The following is a 23894-nucleotide window of genomic DNA, read 5'->3' on the forward strand; positions in this document are numbered from 1 at the left end:
ATCAGAGGATGGTCTTAGTTTTCAGTGGGTGTTGACAATATCTGGAGATGACATGGTAAAAGGACTCAAGAGAAGAAGGAAGAGAGAACATTTTGACAGTGGTGAGTGACTGGCTTTCATGGATGTGAGAGACAAGCAGGAAGGATAGGATAAGCAGCTGAGGAATCCCCAAGGAGAGGCTGCAGGCATCATGTGGCTCACTTGATGCCCTCAGTTTAGTCATTCTCAGAGGTGCCTGGCAACACTAGAGCCCTGGCATGAAGGTTGGGGTGCTAACAGAGGCAGCTGCAGAAGCTACAAGCTAACTATGATGCTCAGTGTGTGTGTGTGTGTGTGTGTGTGTGTGTGTGTTGAGAAGAGCCCTGTCAGATGCACCTATGTGGCCATCACATATAGACTGTGACCTCAGACTACTCTGTAAGCAAGATTTCTTAAAGGTCTTCATCTTTCTTCCAAGATGTGAGGCTTTGCAGCTGTACTGACCAACACAACTACTCATCTACTCCCAGATCCTCTCCCCTATAATGCTGCTATCTTAATTTTTATTTATGCATCTGTATTAAAAACAGATTTTCCTTCTGTGTTGAAAGTTAGGTGAAGAAAATATATGATTATATGTCATTTTGACATCATAATATGTGTCCCTGAAGCATTACTAAAAAGGATTGGAGCATAAACAACTTCCAACTTTGCCCCCAACTTTTTCCACACTCACATGAATGTGCACATGCATACATGCACATGTACTCCATGTACATGCTTCCAGCCTCTTATCAAAAGAGGGGCTTCAGTTCCAGCTAGAAGATATCTCAGGTATATAGTCTTGTCTCAGGAGAACATGGAGAGCAATACATGAAATGTCTGATATTTTCTGTCACTTCATTTGGAAGATGTGTAACGAAGCAGTAGCACTTTGACTAATTTCCATCCCTCTTGGCATCTTGATTTCGCATCACACAAGGAGCCATCTGCCTTCTGTGCTTGCTTTGAAGAAGAAAACACAATTCTCTTATTATGTCGTGGATTGCACCAGAGCCTAGTGGGTTCCTCGAGAGATGATGTGATCTGTGGTCTCCAACTCAGACCCCCTGAACATGGGTCTCAGTTAGAAGGCCTGGGCAGTCTAAGGGATTTCTGACCGTGAAACCAGGATGTATCCCTGGTGCATGAAAGGACTTTGGGAGCACATTCCCCATGGAGGGATACTCCCTTAGTCTAGAGGCAGGAGGGATGGCCTAGTCCCTATTCCAAATGACTTGACAGATTTTGATGATCCCTCCTGGGTAGCATCACCATACATGTGGAGTGAGGGGTGGGTTGGGAGGGGGCCCCGGGGGCATGGGAGAGAGAAATGTAGGGAGGGAGAGGTAACTGGGATCAATATGTAAAATAATAAAAATAAATAAACAAACAAACAAATAAATAAAAGAATCTGTGGTCCCTACCAGAGAATGCTGTCAATGGAATTGATACAATTTGCCTTCTTACTCATGAAGACCTCTTATAATCCAGAGCTGCTGTGGGAATGTAATCTCCACTGGTGGAAAGAAGTCACTTTACTAGTCAGTGTAAAATAAAATGTGAAGTACTACTTGGTCCTAAGTGGGTTTTCACAAAATCGGACTGCTAAAAGCAACTCCTCTGAGACAAAGGTCAAAGGTAAAGTGGTGTTAGTTACTCTGTTTTTATGAGTTGTTTGTTTGAGTTTGCATGTGTGTGTGTGACATTCTGAGAAAATTACTCTAGTAGTAAACATCAGTCTGCGTACCTGAGTTGAAACCTAGGTTGAGGAAATGAGAAAGATGCAGAACATATTTTCGAGCAAGCTCATGGAATTAATAAAATCTCATTATGTTGACTCATAAAATATCCATACTGAAATGACCCTACAGGCATTCAAGAACAACACAGGGGAGGCAGTATATGAGGAAAACCTCAAGTTTACATGTACTACATTAGCCAGATAGCTATAGATTCTTAGGGTTTCTCATACTGTTATTTTTCCCAGGGAATTAAGCATATACATTTTATCCAGAATTGATTGGGGAAAAAGACCATCAACCACACTTTGCTTCATCAATGTCAGAAGGGTTCGCATGCACAAACACACAATAATGACTTTAGAAAGTGGTCAGGCTTCGTTCATTTCTCGATGCAGCACACACTACAGTAATAATCCAAATTGCCTGTGACTTATGAGTATATTTGGCAACAAGCACTAGTTCCCACTGTAGTGTGAAATTAACACCACAGACTGTAGCTGTGGCATTTATTGAGCACAAGGGAGCTGATTATAGCCTCATAAATTCAGAGGCAACCTCTACTATTACTTAATTAGAATCAGTATCCATGCATAAATTACAGTAGCAACAACCAGTCCAGTTAGAGTTAAAGATCTGTCAACTTTTTTATTATAAAATAACCCCGTATTTCTCTACACAACCTATAATTTAGGAAGGTTATAGGTTGTCTGTAAAAACTCTTCAGAGGGGAGACTAGTGCATGATATCTTGGAGGCCAGTAGTGTTCTGTTTCTAAGTAAACTTTTAAAATATTAATCTTGTGCTTTGTTCTTTTCCCCCAGGAGTGCAGCCACTAAGTCCCCAACCCACCCTAGTAATAAATTGTTTTGGCTGCATATGCATGTTTTTAGAGCATAAAACTTTACTTTAAAACAAGTATTGTGCTGAGATATTTTCTCCTTGGATCTTCTTTATTTCTTAAATTGTAGCAAACCAGACTTTATCCATATCCTTCATACATGTTCTCTTAAGGAATATTATAGTATTATCCTCAAAATTTACCTTTAGCCTTTGATAATATAAATGTAACACTTTTATGTGCTTGAAAACAATGTGCACATTTTCCTTAGGGCCCAACTTTGAAAAGTTTTTTGGCTTAAAATTTTCTCATTGGCATGGATGGGCTCAACATTCTACTGAACTAAACCACTAAATATACTTCAGAAAGATAAAACCATCAGAGTCAAATGATATCTTTGCATGATGCAAATGGGTATTCTAGATGAAAAGGTAAATTTTAGCCATATGAAGAGCCAAATATGATTGGCCATTGGGGAAATAGTTGATCAACAATGTGGAACAAGGCCACAACATAAAAATGATTCCATTAAAATTTTGGCACTATAGAGTGTTTTTAAATATCATTTGGCTAAATTGACAATTTTTCAATGGGATGTTTTTCTACTGTGTAGATACCACCTAATTCATCTACAGAATTAGAGCTACATCATTACAAAATGAGAAATTGGATATAAAGGCCCTGGATAACTTGCTTCTGGTTTCAATTACAATCACTAATCTCTTTATTCTCCAGATGGATACAGCCTAACCTTCAGCAATAAAATATTTTCAAATATCACATTTGTCTCTCTGCAGTTATTTTGAAACACAACAGCTAATCATTTGAAACACTGAGCATACTAACTACTAATATCAAATTATCATTATTATTGCTGCTGTTTTTATCCACCCTAAAAAAAAAAAGTGTTGTTCGCCTGCTTTTTCTTGGTTTCACTAAGATTTTGACTGTCTTATTGGCAAGCATGTAAATGAACAAACATTTTCCTCCACACCCAGAAATAATCTTTATTTATTCTGGGTAAGTGAAAAAGCAAACAGCTACTGTCAAATCTGAACCTGACTGTCACCAGGCATGGACTGAATAAGACTTTCTTTTAAATCATATTTCAGTCAGATGCTTCATGAAGAACTCTAAGTAGTAATATCATTCTCCACTTGATTCTGCTAAACAATGGGTCTACCTGATTCCTTCCCAAAACTTAAAATCTGGCTGGGACATCCCCCCATGGATTAGATAGATGACCATCAACATGAGTGGACTTCTGGACATTGTTACACTTCATATTGATGCCTGGACTTGTGACTTCAGCTGCCTAAATGACAGAATTGGACTGGCTCTCTTTAATTCCATATAACATTTAACAAGCTGTTATGTTGAGGAGTTGAGGAAAATAGTCAGCAATGGCAGTTGTAATAAGTGTACAGGGTAGCAATGTAGAGGAATCACTGCATGTAGCACTTTTTATCCAGAGGGATGCAGAAAGTCGATTTTTGACCTACAAGGAATCATTTCTGTGCTTCTTATATGACCCTGAACACTAAAAATAAGGAAGATAGATTCCTTTATATTTTATGTGAAAAGTCATCCCATACAACACTGAAGGAAAATGCAATTATAAACAATGCTGAGAAGGGCACATCTTTAGAAATTCAGGCTGTCTTAGTTTGAGAACCAAAAGGTTCAATTTCATTCAACCTCCTTGTTGGTAAATGTATTTAATGTATTTGGTCATGTTGGGGTACATGTCAGTATAACCCTGGTTTCATAAAATTTCATTTTATACATACATGCATACATACATACATATATATTTATATATAAATATATATATACATTCATAATACATACATACATATTCACACACTGAAGCTCAAACCCAGGTTCTGTTCATGCTAGACAGAGCTCCATCATTGAAATATATCCCTTTCATGTTTCCTTGTTTAACTTCCTCCTCTGAATTTTGTGGCAGACTGGGGTATGCATGAAAAGTCAAACAGCAGAAACCTGGGAATGAGGCAACTAAACATAATGGAGAGGGGGATTCCTGAAGGAGTTAGGGGACAGAGAACTTGATTGGATGGGGAACAGAAAAAGAAGATATTTGCTAAGAATTGTGTGGTGAACTGTATGAACTCAGGGATGGCCAGCAAGATTTTCCTGTCATCAGGGGCATATTTTGAGTCATAGTTCCATTTTTGTTGTGTAGAATATTATCTAAGAATAGCTTTCAGGCCTGCATGTGGGCTTACATCTTAGAAAACATCAGGGCCTTACCTGTGAGTACTTTAGCAGGAAGTCATATTTAAAGGACTGTGAGGGTACAGATGCTGAATATGTGAGTCAACTCTGGAGTTTTGGAATGAACATTAGATTTAAAATAAAAAGGGTTAGTCCATTAAAATTTAAAATTAATATAAATGAAAATTTTTTTGCACATTTAATATATTGAATGGAATACATATTAAAATTCTTTTCCTGGAATTCAAATTTACTAGATATTTTCCTTTTGTTGTTGATAAATTGATTAATTCTATTGCAAGGTGGAATTGAAGATAAGTGGGGTCAAAAGTGTGAAGGAGGTAGACATTAGTACTGCCTTCTCTGCCTGAACATGACCCTAATTCTTGCAACATTGCAAATTGTTCTTTTTATAATAATAAATTATGTTGAAGGGAATATGATTCTTGTTCATAAAATAATGGACATTGGTAAGAGGAGTAGCATGCTAACATGAAATGATGAAAGTTGCATGTATCAAATTTAGGAAAATAAAAATGTATGTCTTCACAAGTAGTTTAACTGTTCATCACAAAAAGCAATTGAATGTGTAATGACTTGCTGATTTATATGAGATGGGAATTTATATATCCATAGGAATTCTCTGATGTCCTTTGTGAATCTTCCTGAGTAACACCCACCTTTATTGAATCCCCAAGCCTACAATTAACTACAAGGATCAGTTGCCATGTCAAATTCTATGCATTATTCTAGTGACTGGTTTTCTCTTATTTTTTTTAATGAGCCAATTATATAATAAAGACCAGCAAATATAATTACAGAAAACAGGTAACTAGAGATGCATTTTGTATATTTTATAATGTACATGAAGGGACATTACCAAATGACACATGTCCTAGTTAGTACCTTATTTCCAAAGACATGACTTTGGAAAATATACTATTACAGGATGCTGCCTTTGTGCTCTTGGTACAAGAATTGTATCACACACACACACACACACACACACACACACACACACACACATACACACACACACACACGTGTGTATGTGTGTACTTAATGGATATATATCATGTATATATACATATATTTATCTCCATATATATGCATATACATTGCTGTGTATTGCAGGTCCATTAAGTGTGCACAGAGAGGGTGCAGTTGTTATAAAGGATGAAGTGTCTTTGATGTGAAGGCCATTTGTCAGGGCATTTGGTCCCTGACTCCCTGTGCATGTGTAAAACATTTTCCTATGAAGCTTTACCCTCAACTAGTGAAAATATTTTTAAATGGCTGGTAATGCTCACAATAAGTTATGGATGAGTTGTTTTTCCCTCCAGTAAAAAAGTGCCATCTATATATGATGTTGCTAGAGATACCAGGTCAGTTTTTACTCTCAAATAGGACAAGTGCTACTCTCTCTTACCAAACCTGTTTATCTGTGATTTTCTCCTTCTCTCTCCTTTTCCTACATCCTAACCCTTCCATGATGTGGATTGAAACCACAGCCTCATACAAATTAGGCTATCTATCATTAAGGAACTTCTTAGCTCTCCTTCTGCTGTTAAGTGTATCCATGCTGAAACCCACCAGACAGCCTATCAAAGTTGGTTGTCATTTTTCTCTAAAAGAAATAACTGGTTGTGGTAGTGAACATTAATTTGAGGAGGAGAGTAATGATGAAATCACTAGTAGATACTATCTTGGTATGCCCAGAATCCCTGTCCAGCCCTTCTTTGGCAAATGTTCACTTGGAAACTGTTTTCCCTTTACAGATTTTAGTCGAAGTGTCCATCACAGTGAACATACACTCAGACACCAGCACAAACATTTTTTTTCTGTCACTGAAAACAGATTATTTTCTCATAGAATATATCTTAAATATAATTTCCACTTGTTCTACTCCACCCACCCACCCCAGGGGAACCACTCCCTTTCTGACTGTCATTAGAAAATAATTGGCTTGTAAGAGATAACAACCAACATGACAAAACAAAACGTATAAGATGAAGCAAAACTATCATATTGAAGTTGGACAGAATAACCCAACAGAAAGAAGAGTCCCAAGGGCAGGCACAAGACTCAGAGATCTACTCATTCTCCCACTCAGAAGTTATGTAATAATACTGAGCTAATACCTATAATATGTACACAGGGGACCTTGTGTGGACCCATGTAGGCCCTGTGATTGTTGTTTCAGTCACTGTAAGCTCATATGTATCTGCCTTACTTAGTTGATTCAGAGAATTCTCCTGGTGTCCCCATCCTCTCTGACTCTTACAATTTTTCACCTCCCCTTCAAGGAATTCCCTGAGCTCTGAATGGGAGGAATTCAGATGGAGATCTTCCATTTATGTTCTGTCTCCATGTAATACCTGACTCTGGATCTCTACATCTGCTCCCATCTGCTCCCATCTGCTCCAGGAGGAAGCTTTGTTGATGCTGACTAGACAAGATATTGATCTACAAAAAATAGTAGAATATTATTAGGAGTCATTTTATTGATAATTTTCAGACAAGTACTGTTTGGTTTTACTCTGGGTCTCTGGACTTACCTATGCTCTGGTTCTTGGTTATCTAAGCAGGTTTGGGCATGGGTTCCATCTCATGGAATGGGCCTTAAGTCAAATCAGATATTGGTTCACTACTCCCACAAGTTCTGTGCTACCATTGCCCTGCAATATTTTTCATGCAGGACAGATTGTGTGTCATAGATTTGTGTCTACAGTTCTCTTTTGTTAGCGTGCACAGTACCTTTCTGCACAAAAGAGACTAGTATGTAGGGGTGAAGGCTCTATGTAGACACCAGCTCTACTTCTCCTTATTGAATGAGGTGTGTGGGTATTGCCTGTGGCAATGGCAATCCACTGTGGATTAGTGGAGAGCCATCCATTGTCATGGTTGTTTGGGAACTTCCATGGAACCCACTTGGCCAACAACTCAATTAAATGCAACATAGGCCCACCACTGGAAGCTTTGCCTGCCCACAAGAGATGGCCAGTTGAGATTCTGTATCCCCTGTCAATAACAGTCCTCATGGAGTCATCTTCATACATTCCAGGGGTTTCTACTATACTAGTTTCCACACCAACCCCAGCCCTCCAATTCCAACTGTCTCTCCCACGGTTCTCTTCTCTATCCCACTCATCCACCAACCTGATCTCCCTGATCCTGCCCCACCTACCCTCTGTCTGCCCATAAAAATCTATTCTATTTACCTCTCCCAGGGAGATGCATGCATCTCCTCTAGACTCCTTCTCTTTATCTAACCTCTCTGGTTCTGTGGATTGTAGCTTAGTTATCATTTATCTAACAGCTAAAATCTACTTTAGGCAAATACATTCCATATTTCTCTTTCTGGGTCTGATTCCCTCACTCAGGATGATTTTTTTCTAGGTCCGTCCATTTGCTTGAAAATTTTGGATGTAATGTTTTTAGTAGCTGAGTAATACTCCTTTGTGTAAATGTACTACATTTTCTTTATCTATTCTTCTGTTGAGAGCCACCTAAGCTGTTTCTACTTTCTGGCTATTAGGAATAAAGCTGTGGTGAGTGTGGTTGAACAAATTTCCTTGTGGTAGGATGGGATCCTTGAAGTAGATTGATTCCTAGTTTTATGAAGAGCCACCATACTGATTGCCAGAGTGGCTGTGCAAGCTTTTTTACTCCCACCAGCAGTGGGAGTGTTCCCCCTGCTCCACATGTTCACCAGCATGAGTTGTCACTTGTATTACTAATTTTAGCCATTCTGACATGTATATGATAGAATTTTCAAGGTCACTTTGATTTTTATTTCCCTGATGGCTAAGGATGTTTCTCAGGTATTTGAGTTTGCTCTATTGAGAAATTTCTATTTTGATCTGCACCCCATTTTTTTAAATTGGATTATTTTTTGAGTTCTTTATATATTTTGGATATTATTCCTCTATCTCCTAATTTTTAGACTACCACTTTGCCTGATTGACAATGTTCTTTGTCTTACAGAAGCTTTACAGTTTCATGAAGTCTCATTTATTAATTGTTGATCTTAGTGGCTGCACTGTCAGTGTTCTGTTTAGAAAGTCATCTCCTGTGCCAACACCTTCAATGGTAATCTCCACTTTCTCTTCTATCAGCTTCAGTGTAACTGGTTTTATGTTGAGGTCTTTGATCCACATGGACTTGAATTCTGTTCAATGTGATAAATGCATCTATTTGCATTCTTCTACATGCAAATATCTTGTTTGACCAGAACCATTTGTTGATGATGCTGATGCTGTCTTTTCTCTAGTGTATATTTCTGGCTAATGTTTTAAAATAATGTATTTGTGTGGACTTATGTATGTGTCTTCAACTTGATTCCACTGATAAACATGTCTGTATTTATGCCAGTACCATGTAGTACAACTTGAAATTAGGAATGGTGAGACCTCATTTTATTGGTTGGGATATTTTTAATGACTCCTTCTGTTTCACAAGAGGTTATGGGCCTATGTAAATAGTTTATCTGGTCTTGATTTAACCTTGGTAAATGATACCTATCAAGGAAAATTTCCATTTCTTTTAGATTTTCCAATTTGGTGAAGTACAGGTTTTAAAAGTATGTCCTTATAATTACCTGGATTTCCTTGGTATATGTTGTTACGTCCCTAGTTTCATTTCTGTTTTGTTATTTTGGATATTCTTTCTCCACCTTTTAGTTAGTTTGAATAAGGGTTTTTCTATCTTGTTGAATTTCCCAATGAACCAACTCTTTGTTCCATTGATTCTTGGTGTTGTTCTCTTTGTTTCTATTTTATTGATTTCAGCCCTCAGTTTGATTATTTGTTTCATTCTACTCCTCTTGGGTGTGATAGCTGGGTGTTGCCTGTTTTACAAGCCTTCTCAGCTGGTGTGTTCAAAAGGAATGCCTGCTGGTCTTGAAGGCTAGGATAGGGATGAATTATGGAAAGAAAGGTTGTGGGAAGACTTTGCTACCTCTTTGGTATAGGAAAGGGATATTGCAGCAATTTTCCTGCTACAGACCTGGGGATGAGACTAGGAGAATTAGAGCTCAGGAGCAGTAGAAGTTTGGATCTGCCTTGAGTCTACTAGTCCTGGAAGGAGAAACCCTTGGGTTAGCAGGGTGTGCCTGTTGGTGTTGGAGGCAGGAATAGTGGGATGAATTAGGAGAAGGAAATCTGGGGGAGATTATTTGTTTTCAAATACTGAAATACACATCACAGAAAGTCAACCAAGCAAGTAATCAACAAAAAAGCCAAACAAAAACAAAACAACAACAAAAAAATGGGAGGATTTTATTTAGCAGCCATGTCACAAGAATAGTATTTCCTAAAATGATCTTAAGAAGTTATTTTCTTTCTTTTGGGTTCCTAAGAGAATCTAAGCACTATATTAATATGATAGACAGTTAATACTCACCAGTGAGGAATAATATATATATATATATATATATATATATAGCACACATATATGTATATATATATACGTATATATATATACATGTATGTGTATGTATGTATGTATGTATGTATGTATGTATGTATGTACCAAGCCTGGAATTCATTAATTAGAATGTCAGACTTTTAGTAGAGGAATGATGACAGGAACCAGTGGTGTTGGTCAAAGCAGTATGTGAAAAAGGGTTGATGGGAAGGATGGGAAGTGACTCTTCATTACTAACAAGGCAGTGCATTTGCCCTTGTTTCCAGAATATCTATGGAGACCCACATCTATGGATGCTCAATACCTTACATAAAAATGTGTAACATTTGTGCATATCTTCACATATCCCCTAGTATCCGTACTGTTTCTGGGTTAGTCATAATACCCATTACAATGTAAGTGCACTGTTAAGTGTGTTGGTTACTCAACTTGACACAAGTTGTGAGTCATCCAGCTTATCTAGAGAAAGAAGGAACATCAATTAATTTGCTTGTAGGTAAATCTGTAGAGGTATTTCTTGATTAATGACTGATGGGGGAGGGCACGACCCACTGTGGGTGGTGCCACCACTGGGCAGATGGTCCTTGGTGGTATGAGCAAGCCATAGAGAGCAAGCCAGTGAGCAGCACTCCTCCATGGTCTCTGATTCTTTTTTTTTTTTTTTTTTTTTTTTTTTTTTTTTTTTTTTTTTGCCTTGAGTTTCTACCTTGACTTCCTAGATCACGAAGTATGATCTAGATATGTAAGCCAAATGAACTCTTTCCTCTCCAAGTTGCTTTTGGTCATGGGGTTTTAACAAAGCAACAAAATGCCTAGTAGGATATCAGGGAACAACAAGGAAGGAGTCTTACATGTTTAATTCAAACATACTTTAAAATTAATTATTTTCTTTTGTAGTTCACTGAATCTATTGAAATGGAACACACAAACATTGAGGACTCACTGCATTTCAGTGTTGTGGAACATCAGTACACTGTGTGAAGATACATTGCTATGATTGGTGTAATAAAAAAACTGAATTGTAAGGACTAAGTTTTTCTGCCCGCCACTGTTCTTGTCCTACCGCCGCACCAGCCCCAAATAACACACAGAGACGCTGTAATAGATATAATTCTGTTGGCCAGTTACTTGTTTCTTATTGCTAGCCCTTTCTTAATTACTAACCCATTTCTATTAATCTAAGTACTTTCACGTGGTCTTACCTTACAGGAGAGAGAGGCCGCCAGCATTCTGCTCTCTCTGTCTTCCATCTTGACTCCTCCTTACTCCTTCCTTAATCCTCCTTGTCTCCTAGTCCCACCTATCTTGCTTTCCTATTGGTCAACAGTGCTTTATTCATTAACCAGTATGAGAAACATATTTGCAGAATGACATCTCCCATCACTGAATATCCAATATCTAGGCAACAGAGATAGGGTGTTCTTCCAGGCAGATAGAAAAAAAGGGGAAGAGAGAATGGAGGAACACAGAAGTCAGAAGACACAGAGCAAGCAGGATGTGCAGAACAAGATGTAACTTCACAAGCCATGTTACAGAACATAGATTTATATAAGTGGGTTAACTTAAGTTATAAGAGCTACTTGGGAACAAGTCTGAGCTGCATGCTGAGCTTTCATAATAAGAAGTCTCCTTGTCATTATTTGGAAGTTAGTGGGACAAAGAAAGACTTGTTGCATATTAGTACTTTAGACATCACTAAAGCCATTCTGGATATTTACCTGATTAATAGACCTTTTGGATTTGCCCTTTTGTTCCTCACAGCTGAGATCAATAGCAGCCAATTTTCACTAGACACTCCCCACCCATGATCCTCACCAGCCTGCTGTTGCCAGGCAATTTAGAACTGTGGTTGAGTACAGGTAGAACAGAAAAACATGAGTTAGAGTCCAGATACCCAACATTTCAAATGAGTCAAAGCATGTTCTCAATATTTTCTAGACACAAAGGCATTTCTATGATGCTATTATCATTCATCTTGTTCTCTTTCTCTCCTTTTTGTCTCTCATCTCCCCATATTCCATGAGAAACTTAAATAGAACAAAAACCTCATGCCAGATGTTCATACATATCTCAGAATGTATATGTGAAAGGAAACCTTTGGATCTGAACCTTGTCAGGCCAAGCTGTAGGAGGAGAAAATGAGACATGAAAGAATGAAGTGAAGCAAAATATGGAGAGGAATCCAGAAGAATTCCCACAAAAAACTAGGATACAGAAAGGATGGTTAGCATTAGGCACAAAAGAAGTGGGCCCTGCTCAAAGAGACAAGAGCAATCCATATTATATATTATCTCAGACATAGAAACAGAATCCAAGACTCAGGAAAAGCTGGAAATCAGCTCCATAAGACAGCAGTGAAAACAAAAAGCAGTGATATTGTACAAAAGTCAAGATATTTGATAAGCTGAGCTGCAGCCAACAGGTATGTCAGCCCCAAGGCATTGAAGTTCATTATTTTTATATAAGTCTCCCCCAAAGAAAGGCAGATGAGGCTGAGTTGGATTGGATTGGAATGTACTGAATTGAATCAAATCAATCTCCAGTCGCTGAATCTAGTCTGGCTGAAGAGACAGTCAATTCCCAATAACCACAAATAGAAATTTAGAGAAGAAAAATCGCATAACTTTCCACATTTTGAAAACAGGTTGGAAGGGGGAAAAGAAAATATTTGATTTCTTAATCACAAGCCTTGGCCCCAAATATCTTATGTTTGAATGTCTGAAAATAGTGTCTGGTCTGCCAACTTTCTGTTTTGCACAACTGCCCAAATGAGTTACAGCTGTTCAATTCAAAAGTCCGTGATTCTAAGGCAACTACATGTACTGGTCCAGTGACTTGAGTTATGTTAGGAGATTTACCTATGGGGGGGATTTCACATACTCCTTTCAAGAAATGAATTCCTTAGTGAGCCAGAGTCATATATATTCCTAAATCAAATCTGTGTCCACCCAGGTAAGTTGTAGGAATTTCACCTCTATGTTTGGGGGTACACTTACCTCAGATCTCAGAATATGTTTATATAAGTATGGTAGGAATAGGAATAAGTTGTCATGATCAGCAAAAACAAATAATATCGTGAACAAGCTCTCTCCATTGCTAATGGTCTTTCTTGTATTTATTTTGTTGTCCCAATATGTTGACATCTTCTGGATTTATTTTCTAACAAGACTTTTGTTTTTTGGGTGACCATGTGGAATATCTATACTCCATGGATAATATTAGAGTTCACCTGGATATAAGACTTGAAGCTTCCTTCTATAGGAAAGAAGGGAAGACTAGAGTGGAGGCTTTATGAAGTCTAGTTTCAGACCCAGGAACTCAAAGGTTGCTGTTGTGGGGATCATCTCAGTGGATTGTAGGATGGATTCTGCTCTATAAGTCTTTTTAGTAGAGAAAAGTTTATTCCAGGAGCCTGGTGGGGAAATGAACTAATGAAGTCATGGACTACTTGGATAATTAGAGAAGTCAGTGTGTACACTGTCATTCAGTTCCCCACCCAGTTCTACATGTATTCAGAACCCTATGAAGTTCTCAAGAAAAAGATTGCCTTTTCGTAGAAAGCCAAATTTCACATAGTCATTCTGCTGAATGCAACAGCAGAATGGGTTCTGCTACAACATAGCATTATAAACCTAAAGTATGGGGGAAGGGCTAAGGAAAACCAAGCAACAACATTTAACAGTGATTGCTGATGCCTAACCTAAGAATGCAGAAAAAAAAAATTCCAGTATCTGGTTATCAAAGGACATGATCCTGGTAATGTTCAGCTCTCCTGGGCAGGGTCAAGACACTCACAATTCAGATCAAGAATGGAACTGTGCTTTTGTTCTGAAGAATGAGGCATTAACTCAGAACAGTTAGTTAAGTCAGAAGTCATGAGTCAAGGCAGGCACATCTGTTTGAACCTTTCCAAGTATTATGCTGTAGCACAAAATTACAGAAGGGATCATTTAAAAAGTTGTGAGTTTCAGTATTTATTAGTATGTTTTCTCTCAATCTGTAATTCTCAAATATATTTTGCACAGGAATCATCTAAAGCTCAGGTTCTCATTCAGTGGGTCTAGTGAAGGGCGTGAAGTTATGTCATATTTCAACTACATTTCCAGGCATTACTACTGCTGTTCAACCATGAACCACACTGTGAATATCAAATTTGAGAATTACAGATTGAGAAAAAATATTTCTTCTAATTTTAGTCCTCTCAATTAATTCTATACTGATAGTTCTGGAACTTAAAAATGTTCAGAACAGTAAACTTTCTGGTCTTTCCTTCAACCAAATAATATTGCAGAGAAATAAATATTGTCTCTTCTTCTATTTGTAGTTGGATTTGAAAGTGCTAACTTTGTGAGTCCCATATTTTCCCATTTTGTTTCTAACATTTAAAAGTTATTATTAAATTTTTTTCTGAAACATGTCCTCAGTATGACATACAGTTTAGAAATTTCTATTTTCTTGTAGCTTTTCAAAAGCCTTTCTTGTCAGAAACAGTCTTCCCTCAGACCATGTCTATTGTGTTCACTTACTTGCTTGCTTGGCTCATGCTCTAATTAATGACCTATCTGTTCTCTCATTACCCTCCTAGACTGGAGCCAACCCCAGCTGAACTTTCTTAGGAAGCTGATGTCTTGTTTAACTCCACATACTTCTCTTCTTAGAGAGAAAGGGGCAAACAAGGATAGCTATTGGTTGTAAGATGTGCACAGCACACAGATTAATCCATTACCCTATTGGGACAATCATTTGTGTGAAGAGGATCCAGTGACAGTCTTTCTACTTACGTCATCCATTATCTTACACCTGGCTCCTTCCCAATGCCTAGCCTTGTCCACTCCCATTTCACCCCTATTTTCTATCATCCCAGAGCAGAAGGTTTGCATCAATTAAAAAGCTGGTTTATGAGGACTTTGAGTCTCTGGCTGATATCTCCTCTCTCCTCCCCCTAGTTACTACCATTCTGTATAATTGCAGAGATGATTTAATCCTAGGCACTGTGGCTACAGCTAGGGTCGGAGGCACCAAAAGGATCCTAGTTACTTGGTGAAGTGTGAATGACTTGGTGTCTCCTAAGCAGAGATGAAGCAAACATGTGTTCTTTAATTCAGTACTGTTTTGAAATAAAAAAAAAAAAATTAACACAAGAAAGCCTTTTCTCAAGGACACTGGGGTGATATTTTTCAGACTGAATCACTGCTCAGTAGTGAGTGGTAGTTCTTGTGCTGCATTGTTTTGCTTTGCTTTTTCATTAATAGTTCCCTCTAATTGAAAATTTTTTTTCTCATAGAGTATGTCTGGATTATGGTTTTCCCTCCCTCTACTTCCCTCAGTTCCTCCCCACTTCCCCTCCCATCCAGTTCCACTCCCTTTCTGTCTCTCATTAGAAAACAAACAGGTTTCTAAGGGATAATAATAAAATAAATAAAATAAATGAACACATTAGAATCGGAGTATTGGACAAAACTAACAAACAAAAGGAAAAGAGCCCAAGAGAAGGCACATGAAACAGCCTCACTCATTTACACACTCAAATTCCACAAAAACACTGAACTGGAAGCCATAATATATACACAAAGGACTTGGTATAGACTCATGTAGGTCCTGTCTCATGCTGTCTCCTTCTGTGTGAATTCATATAGGCTTTGAACATTTTCATTTGAGAGCCTTGTTTTCTTGGTGTCCTTCACTCCCTGGCACTTAAACTCTTTTTGCCTCCTCTTCCACAGAGTTCCTCAAGTCCTGTTTTGATGCAAGGTAGTTGATGGAGTCATACCATTTCAGGCTGAGTGTTCCATGGTCTCAAACTCTGCAAATCGTCTAATTGTGTATTTTCTGCATTTGTTCCTATCTACTGCAGAAGAAAGCTTCTCTGATGATGGCTGAGCAAGGCATTGATCTAGAAAGGTAGCAGAAAGTCATTAGGTGTCATTTTATTGCTGTTTTGTCTTTGTTTGATGTTTTGTTTTTCGAAGAGTGGTGTTTGATTTTACTGTAGATCCCTGTGCTATCTAGTCTCAGGTCCTGGATCATCCAAGCATGGTGATCAAGTTATGGTTTCCATCTCCTGAAGGCTGCATTGCTTTAATAAATGTGATAAATGGAGAGTCAAGAAGAGAATGCATGACAGTGTATTCAACATAATAAGCAAAACACCTTCTTAAAATGGATTTCTTCTCTCTGAAGATAGACACACTTCCATTATGCTATGCATCATTTTGTTTACAAAGATCGAAAGCAACCATGTGAAGACCATTGGCAATCAGTACAGTTTAACTCAAAATCAAGCCCCCCATAACTCCATGAATTTTAATTTGCTCATCATTATTTTATTATCATTAGTTAAGAAGTCCTCCTACTCTTACAGCACACAAACATATTTTCACACAGTTTTTCTTTCTTTGTGACTCTAGTAAATTCTCAAGTTTCTGTTTCTCATCTGTGGTGGATTGAATGAGAATGACTTCCATAGGCTCATAGATTTGAACATTTAGTCACTGATGTGTGGTACTATTTGAAAAGCTTAGGAGGTATGGCATTGTTGAAGGAAGTGTCTCTCTGGAGATTTCAAAAGCCTATACTCAGCCCAGCGTCTCTGCCTGTTCTTAGCTACTTCTCTAATGCCTATTTGCATGCCCCCATGCTCCCCACCATGTTGATAATGGACTAAACCACTGAAACTTCAAGTCCCCATTAAACATTTGCTTTTATAAGAGTTGCTGTGGTTATGGTGTCTCTTTGTAGCACTAGAACACTGACTAAGATGTTACCAGAACTGAAAATTGATTCTTTTCCTGGTTCCTTCTGATCCAGTCTCCCAACTATTTATCATGTTGCCTGCAAACTAGCTTAGTCATAGTTGATATGCTGTCAATTGTCAGGTATAGTAACCATTAGCACTATAAAGAGCAAGATAAAAAGTCAGTTCCACACTGACTTTTAATCAGCATGTAGCTCCAAGATGGTGATTGCTAACTGTGGGACATTTGGCACTATAACATTTTAATTAATAATTCTTGGAAATAAGGAATTCTCTTTGGGGGAATATATGGGCTATCAACTGGTAAATGAAATGGGGAAAAATAGCACACACATTAAAATCTGAATTTATTTACTGTTCAGACCTTGCCTTGAGCAGCTTATTTCTTACACTGAGTAAATATATTTATTGTGTTCTCCCATACAACCTGCTAAATGATGGCAAAGAAGTACATAAAAACATTTTTCTCCCAGACAATGAAGAATCCTGACTGGTGGGACACACCTTTGATCCCAGAACTAGTAAGGAGATATAGGTTGATCAAGAGCAGTCTGATCTACATAGTGAGTTCCATGCCAGCCTGGGATATATAGTAAGACTGTGTCTCAAACAAAACAAAAATAATCATGAAGAAAATGGTTCTGGCAGCATCAGATGAAGTGAGTTTTCAAAACTTCCAGGAAAAGGTAGTTTCACAAGTGTTTCAAGGGAGGACTTAAACTAGACACAGTCGCCAAGAAGTATAGATTCTAGGGTAAAGACCAATGACACTGTATCTGTCTAATGGACTACTGTCCCATTGCTTTTCTCTGGATGAAATAAATAAAATGCATTCACTTCTAATCTTAGTATTTTCTTTATATTTCTTAACATTGCAGTTGACTTTCTAAATGATTCACGAGAGTTCAGCTTCTTGACATTTGTTCTAAGAATAAGGTGATGGAAGACCTCTATGCCTACGGATAATATTTGCTACCCAGAAAGCTTAAATTTAGGGTTAGTAGTTAAAGAGTCAGCATGATTATTGGACATCTTTGGTTTGAGGGAAAGGTGATCTTAGCTGTTAGATGTTAATAGCTATATTTGGAAGGTAAAATGGTGGAAACTACTAGGGATATATAACAAACAGTTGAGTTTTGAAATATAATAGAAAAGAATGACAATAAGGATTTATCCAGGAGATCCAGTATCTGACTGATGGAAGTTCTCAAAAGATAGATTAAACAAGATGGAAGGAAGAATTTCAGAAAACAAGACAAATTTCTAGAACAAAGAACGTGGATCTCTGACTGAATTGGTCTCTCAAGACTCATCCAAATGAGTGGAAATGATACCAACAACCACAGCAGCCTCCAGCATTTCATCAGCAGCTGTCTGCAGAAAGCTAGATGATGCTGCGGAAGTTCTGCACTGAGCATCCTGCCAATCCATCAGTCTGCATAAAGACACCATAAAATGGACCATAAGACACCATAAGAGGGAGAGGATACTGAATTCTTGCCTCCCAGTATACTTTCTAGGACACAATTTGAGGAGCTAGCCTAGAAAAAGGAGAATGTTAATTTGCTTTCCATTATATAAAAATAATCCGAGATAATCAGACTAAAAAGAAGAAAGGACCTTTGGGACCTCTTATGTATAATCATCAAATTTTTAGTATCCATTCATCACTTGAAGGATATCTATGCTGATTCTATTTTCTAGCTATTCTGAGTAAAGCAGCGGTATCTCTGTGGTATTTTTTTGTGTACATACTCCAAAGCAGTATAGTTGCATCATATATTTCTAGTTTTAGAGCTTTATTTCTTTATATCTTCCTCCCCATCCCTTTTCTTTCTCTTTTCTTCCTTTCTTCCTTCCTCCTTCCCTCCCTCATTTCTTTCTTTCTTCCTTCCTTCCTTCCTTCCTTCCTTCCTTTCTTTCTTTCTTTCTTTCTTTCTTTCTTTCTTTCTTTCTTTCTTTCTTTCTTTCTTTCTAAGCCCTGGTTTGAAACACTGGCTTCCATAGTGGCTGTACCAGTTCACAGGGGTATCAGCAGTGAATAAATGTTCCTCTTTACTCACATTCTCACCAGAATTTGTTGACCTTTCTTTTCTTTTCTATTTTTGCATTTGCTTGTTTTATTTTATACGTATGAGTGTTTTTCCTGTATATGAGTCTGTGTACCATGTCTGATGTCTGCAGAAATCAGAAGAGGACACTGGATCACCTGGAACTGGAGTTAAAAATAGTTTTGATCTTCAACTGATGCTAGGGATTAAACCCAGGTCCTCTACAAGATCTACAAATGTTTGAAATGGCTGAACCATCTCTCCAGCCCCACCCTTTGTTTTCGTAATACTCATCATTGTGAATCATGAAATGGAATCTCAAAGCAGTTTTAATTGCACTTCTCACTTTGGAAAGAGAGCTTCTGGAGCTTTGGTCCTAGTCAGTGGCTCCAGTCATTTTGGGGATGTGCTGAGAGAGCACCTGCAGCAGGAGCACCCAGTACATGCTCACCTCATGGCCAAAAGCAAGAAAGGGAAGAGATTACTTTTTTTCTCTCAAAATGGATAGCTCTGAGTTTTGTGCTTGGACTGGTAATAACTATAACATGCCCAAGAAGAGACTGAGCAAATAGACACACAAAGAATGGCAGGATGAGGAAGAATCGTTGGTAAAGTTCTTCAGTTCTCAATTAAACAACCAAATCTGAGTAGAGCTATATGTGAGACAGATTTTCCTTTTATTTCCAGCTTGAGGGCTTCTATTTATCCTTAAAGCATAATAACAGGAAAAAAAAAGATTCATATAGGTTTTTGATACCATACCCAGGGTTGAGAATGCTAATTTTTATGTAAACTAAAGCATTATAAGCTACACATCCTATTTGGACTACAAAATATTCTTAAAAATCTATACTTAAATTGTTGAATCCTCTAGATTTTGATGGCCCCATTCCAAGGCCCAGCCATCCTTTGCTGTCCTGCTGCTTCTTGTTTTCCAAACCAAATTTCAAATTCTTGTTCTCTCCAATTTGCTAAGCCCAGAAATGTAGTCCTGTCAACTCTAGCTGAGAGGAGCCTCCTTCCGAACAAAGAGGAAGGAAGATCACACGGCTGCATTTGCTTATTTCAATTTCTTAATATCATGTTTAGTTTCTCATCAAAATGTGAGAGAAAATGGACAACTGAGAAAAGATGAACAGAAATGAGTACAAGGAACAAAGTGAAAAGTGGTGAAATGTATAAAAGACTCCTTTCAAACACAAAGAGGAATGCGGACATAAAAGAGAGCTACATGGGCTATTTTCTATTATTTCACAATTTCAGTCCGAGGCTGAAAGCTGAGTGAAGCTGAACCCAGATTTATGATGTAGACCAAGTCTTGAATTTGTGAAAATCCTTCTGCCTAGGGCTAGGATTATTGCTGTGAGCTACCATGCTCCACTTTTCACTAGACAGGTCTACGAAGGATCCTTGAAGAGGTCACCCCAGAATATGAATGCACTCCATGCCATGCATAAGAAGGACGTAGAATTTGTGGCAGATGAGTATTTAGAATGGAACTTAGGAAAACATAGTGGGATGCTATCTGACTCATTTCCCTGCCTTCTGAAGACAGGAGAAGGTAGCAGGGCACATGGCAGGGAGGCTGCCCAAACATGAACACCCAAAACAAAACAAAAGAGGGCACTAACAAGTGTTTGCTTTTCACACTCTTATGTTTATGCTGAGACGAGGAGAGAGTAGTAGGATCTTTCTGAAGTTTGTTAATTCAGCACTCCGACTATGAGTACTGTTTACTAGAAGACATAAATGGCCACAGCAAGTGGAGTTAAATCGAATATTCTTAACATATCCTTGCCCAGAGAATTATTTGCCTTTAAGATCAAAGAGACTCTGTTTTAAAGGGCTGTTGATGCACCTCTGGAAACGGCCCCCAGACCTTACTAGGCACAACTGATTGCCTATTAGAGGCACTATTCTGCACTTAAAAACTAGCACTCAGGCCCCAAGCAACTTCCAAAATGGGAACAAAAACCTAAGCCATCAAAGACCTAGTCCACATTCCAGCAAAGTCCCTAAATGTGCTGACCTTGCCTTTTGTTTTCTGTAATTCTGCTTCTTATTTTTTGAAACCAATCCATTTTTTAATTCTTGATATCACAGAACTAAACTGAACTTTATTACATTGCATTCTTACATTTCTTATCAACTAACAGAAATAAAATCCATGAACCAAAAACAACAACAACAACAAAAACAAACAAACAAAAAACTAAACTAAAAACAGGGATAAGTTTATGAAACTAAATGTGGATCCCAGCATTGACAGCTGAACAGAGAATGTAAATTTTCTTTAAATGCTTATCCTTACTAACTGAAATGTGACAACCAGATGTGTATGTGTGTGTGTGTGTGTGTGTGTGTGTGTGTGTGTGTGTGTATGTGTGTGTTTGTGTAAGACAAAGGGATGCAAAGCTCATGGATGTATATTTTGAGCAAGTTTCCCGTGTAACTGCTGGCAGATAATAAAGACTTTCTTTTCAGCTATAAATGGTATCTCTGGTGGGATATTGTAAAATATTATGGAGACCCTCCCAGCAAGATTCCCACAGACTGAGATGCTGGAACACTGGGGGTCTAGGAGCCCCTCTGGAATGACAGTATAAAGAAGTCATATTTTTCTGAGGAGTGTGCACCTGAGACGTTTCAGAGTCAAATTTCTCCCACATCTAACCCTGCCACCCCAGAGGCTTTTGACACCTCCACCCTAAAATGAGAAATTTCAGGAAATCACCCAAGTCTGCTCCCTCTGGAATAAGTCTGTTTATGGCTCTCTGAATGGGATGTTTAAGGAAGAAAGATTGGGCATGGCCCTAATTCCAGCCTCTACGATCCAAATGAAATATCACCAGACCCCCTTATTTAAGTTTGTGTGGTGCCCTACTCCTGGTTGCTGGTTGCCTTTCCTGTTTGCCTCTCTGTGTATCTCTCTGTCTCAGGAAGTGGTCCTAGAACTAATGGGGCTTCTCTAGGTCTTGGTTACCATGCGTGAACCTGAATTGCTCCAGTGCCCAAACTAAACACCAAAGAACCCAGCTGGGGAAAATGGAAGATGTCAAACAGGAGGGAAATGGATTAGTTCTTGCCACATGGAAGACCTGTACTCCCTGCTGCTATAGAAAGACAGATGGTTGCCAAACTCCAGAAGATCACCCATCTGGGGGAATCCAAAACTACTGAGTTACTCAGACCCAGATATTATTCCCCTCAGCTGGACAATCTTGTCAAAGACATTGTGTTTAGATGTAGCACTGATCACAAGTAAACTCCGAAGGGATAGGAAATGCTCCTGAAGGAATTTGCTCCTGAGGAAGCACCATGAAGAACATTGGGAAGCAGACTTTACAGAAATTAAACACACAGTTCTCGGGTGTAAGAGTTTGTTAGTTTTCATAGATACCTTCACTGGATGAGTGCAAGCCTATTCTACTGGAATGAAGACAACCTCAGTGGTTACCAAGAAACTCCTCCAAGAGCTGACTCCTAGGTTTGAATTATCTCTCTCTCTCTGAGGCCTGCAAAAGCCCTGCCTTCATATCCAAAGTTCCCCCTAAGTCTGGCAAAGGTAACATTATGCCTATAGACCACAATGCTTAGGGTAGGTAGAAAGATAAATAAGACCTGGAAGGAAACTTTTAACTAAATATGACTTTAAGGCTGGTGAAAATTGGGCCAACCCCCATCAGTTTACTTTCTAAGGATCAGGTGTACTCTGCATTGATGAGGTTTCACACCTTTAGAAATTAAGTTAGAGGGTCCTCTCCTTCTCCTCCTGAAGGTAAACGATGTTCATAAGACAGAGATTACTAACAATTCCCTTATCAAGTCCTTGCAGGCTCTTCAACAAGCTGTGAAACTACTTATCAGACAGTCCAAGAAGCCAAGCCCTTGTTCCTGTTTGAACTTGCCCATAAGTTCCGGCCTGGCCAGAACTTGTATGGCTAAAAAGGATCCCATCATGGAATCAGGAGCCAATATGGAAAGTCCCAAACCCTGTGTTCCTCATCACCTCCACAACAGTGAAGCTGAGGATCCATCACAGCTAGCCAAAGGATAGATGGGTCATCATCAGGTCCTTTAACCTCTAAAGATAAGATGGACATGAGCTGTCCTATGATTTATTGCTCTATTTTGTCTTCTTTGTCTCCCCATGGGAAAGGTCCAAACCCCCATAAGTCAAGGCTCTGGGTATGAAAATTCAGAAAGACCAAAAACAAATAAACAAAACAAAACAAACAAAAAAAAAAAAAAAAAAAGAGAGAACTCATAGCCAATCTATCCTTTGAGACCCAATCTACCATCCAGCTAGATGTCATATCTATAAAGGTTGGGGCCTGGCAGAGAACTGAACATCATAACTAGGAAACCAGCAGAACCTCCTCTCTGGCAAAATGAATAAAGGCAAGCCAGGCTGTTGTTCATAATCATAACTACAGGGGGTAGAAAGTGAAAATGCTGGAGTTCCTGGGAAGCAGAGGCATCAACAGAGCAAGAACAGAAGATCGGGATGCTTTATGACTCTCCTGGGGAATGATGCAACCTAAGAATGAGTACTTGCGACAGGTAACTTTCAAAGAATACTTAAGGTAGTTGAGAAGGTGATACCTAAGTAGCTAAGTGGGCTAAAAATATAGTCTTGTTGAATGAATTAATTTGTTATAAAGATACTTTCGGTCTAGATGTATAACTAATCACATTATTGATATTTTTCCAAAAACAAAATTTCTTATAGTTTTGCAGCATTGCACCTGAATCATCCTCTGTATTTACAAAATGCAGAGTCCCTAACTACAATACAACACAAGTGAATTAGGCTTTTT

The sequence above is a fragment of the Phodopus roborovskii genome, unplaced genomic scaffold, assembly GCF_943737965.1.
Source record: "Phodopus roborovskii unplaced genomic scaffold, PHOROB, whole genome shotgun sequence".
Classification (NCBI taxonomy): Eukaryota; Metazoa; Chordata; class Mammalia; order Rodentia; family Cricetidae; genus Phodopus; species Phodopus roborovskii.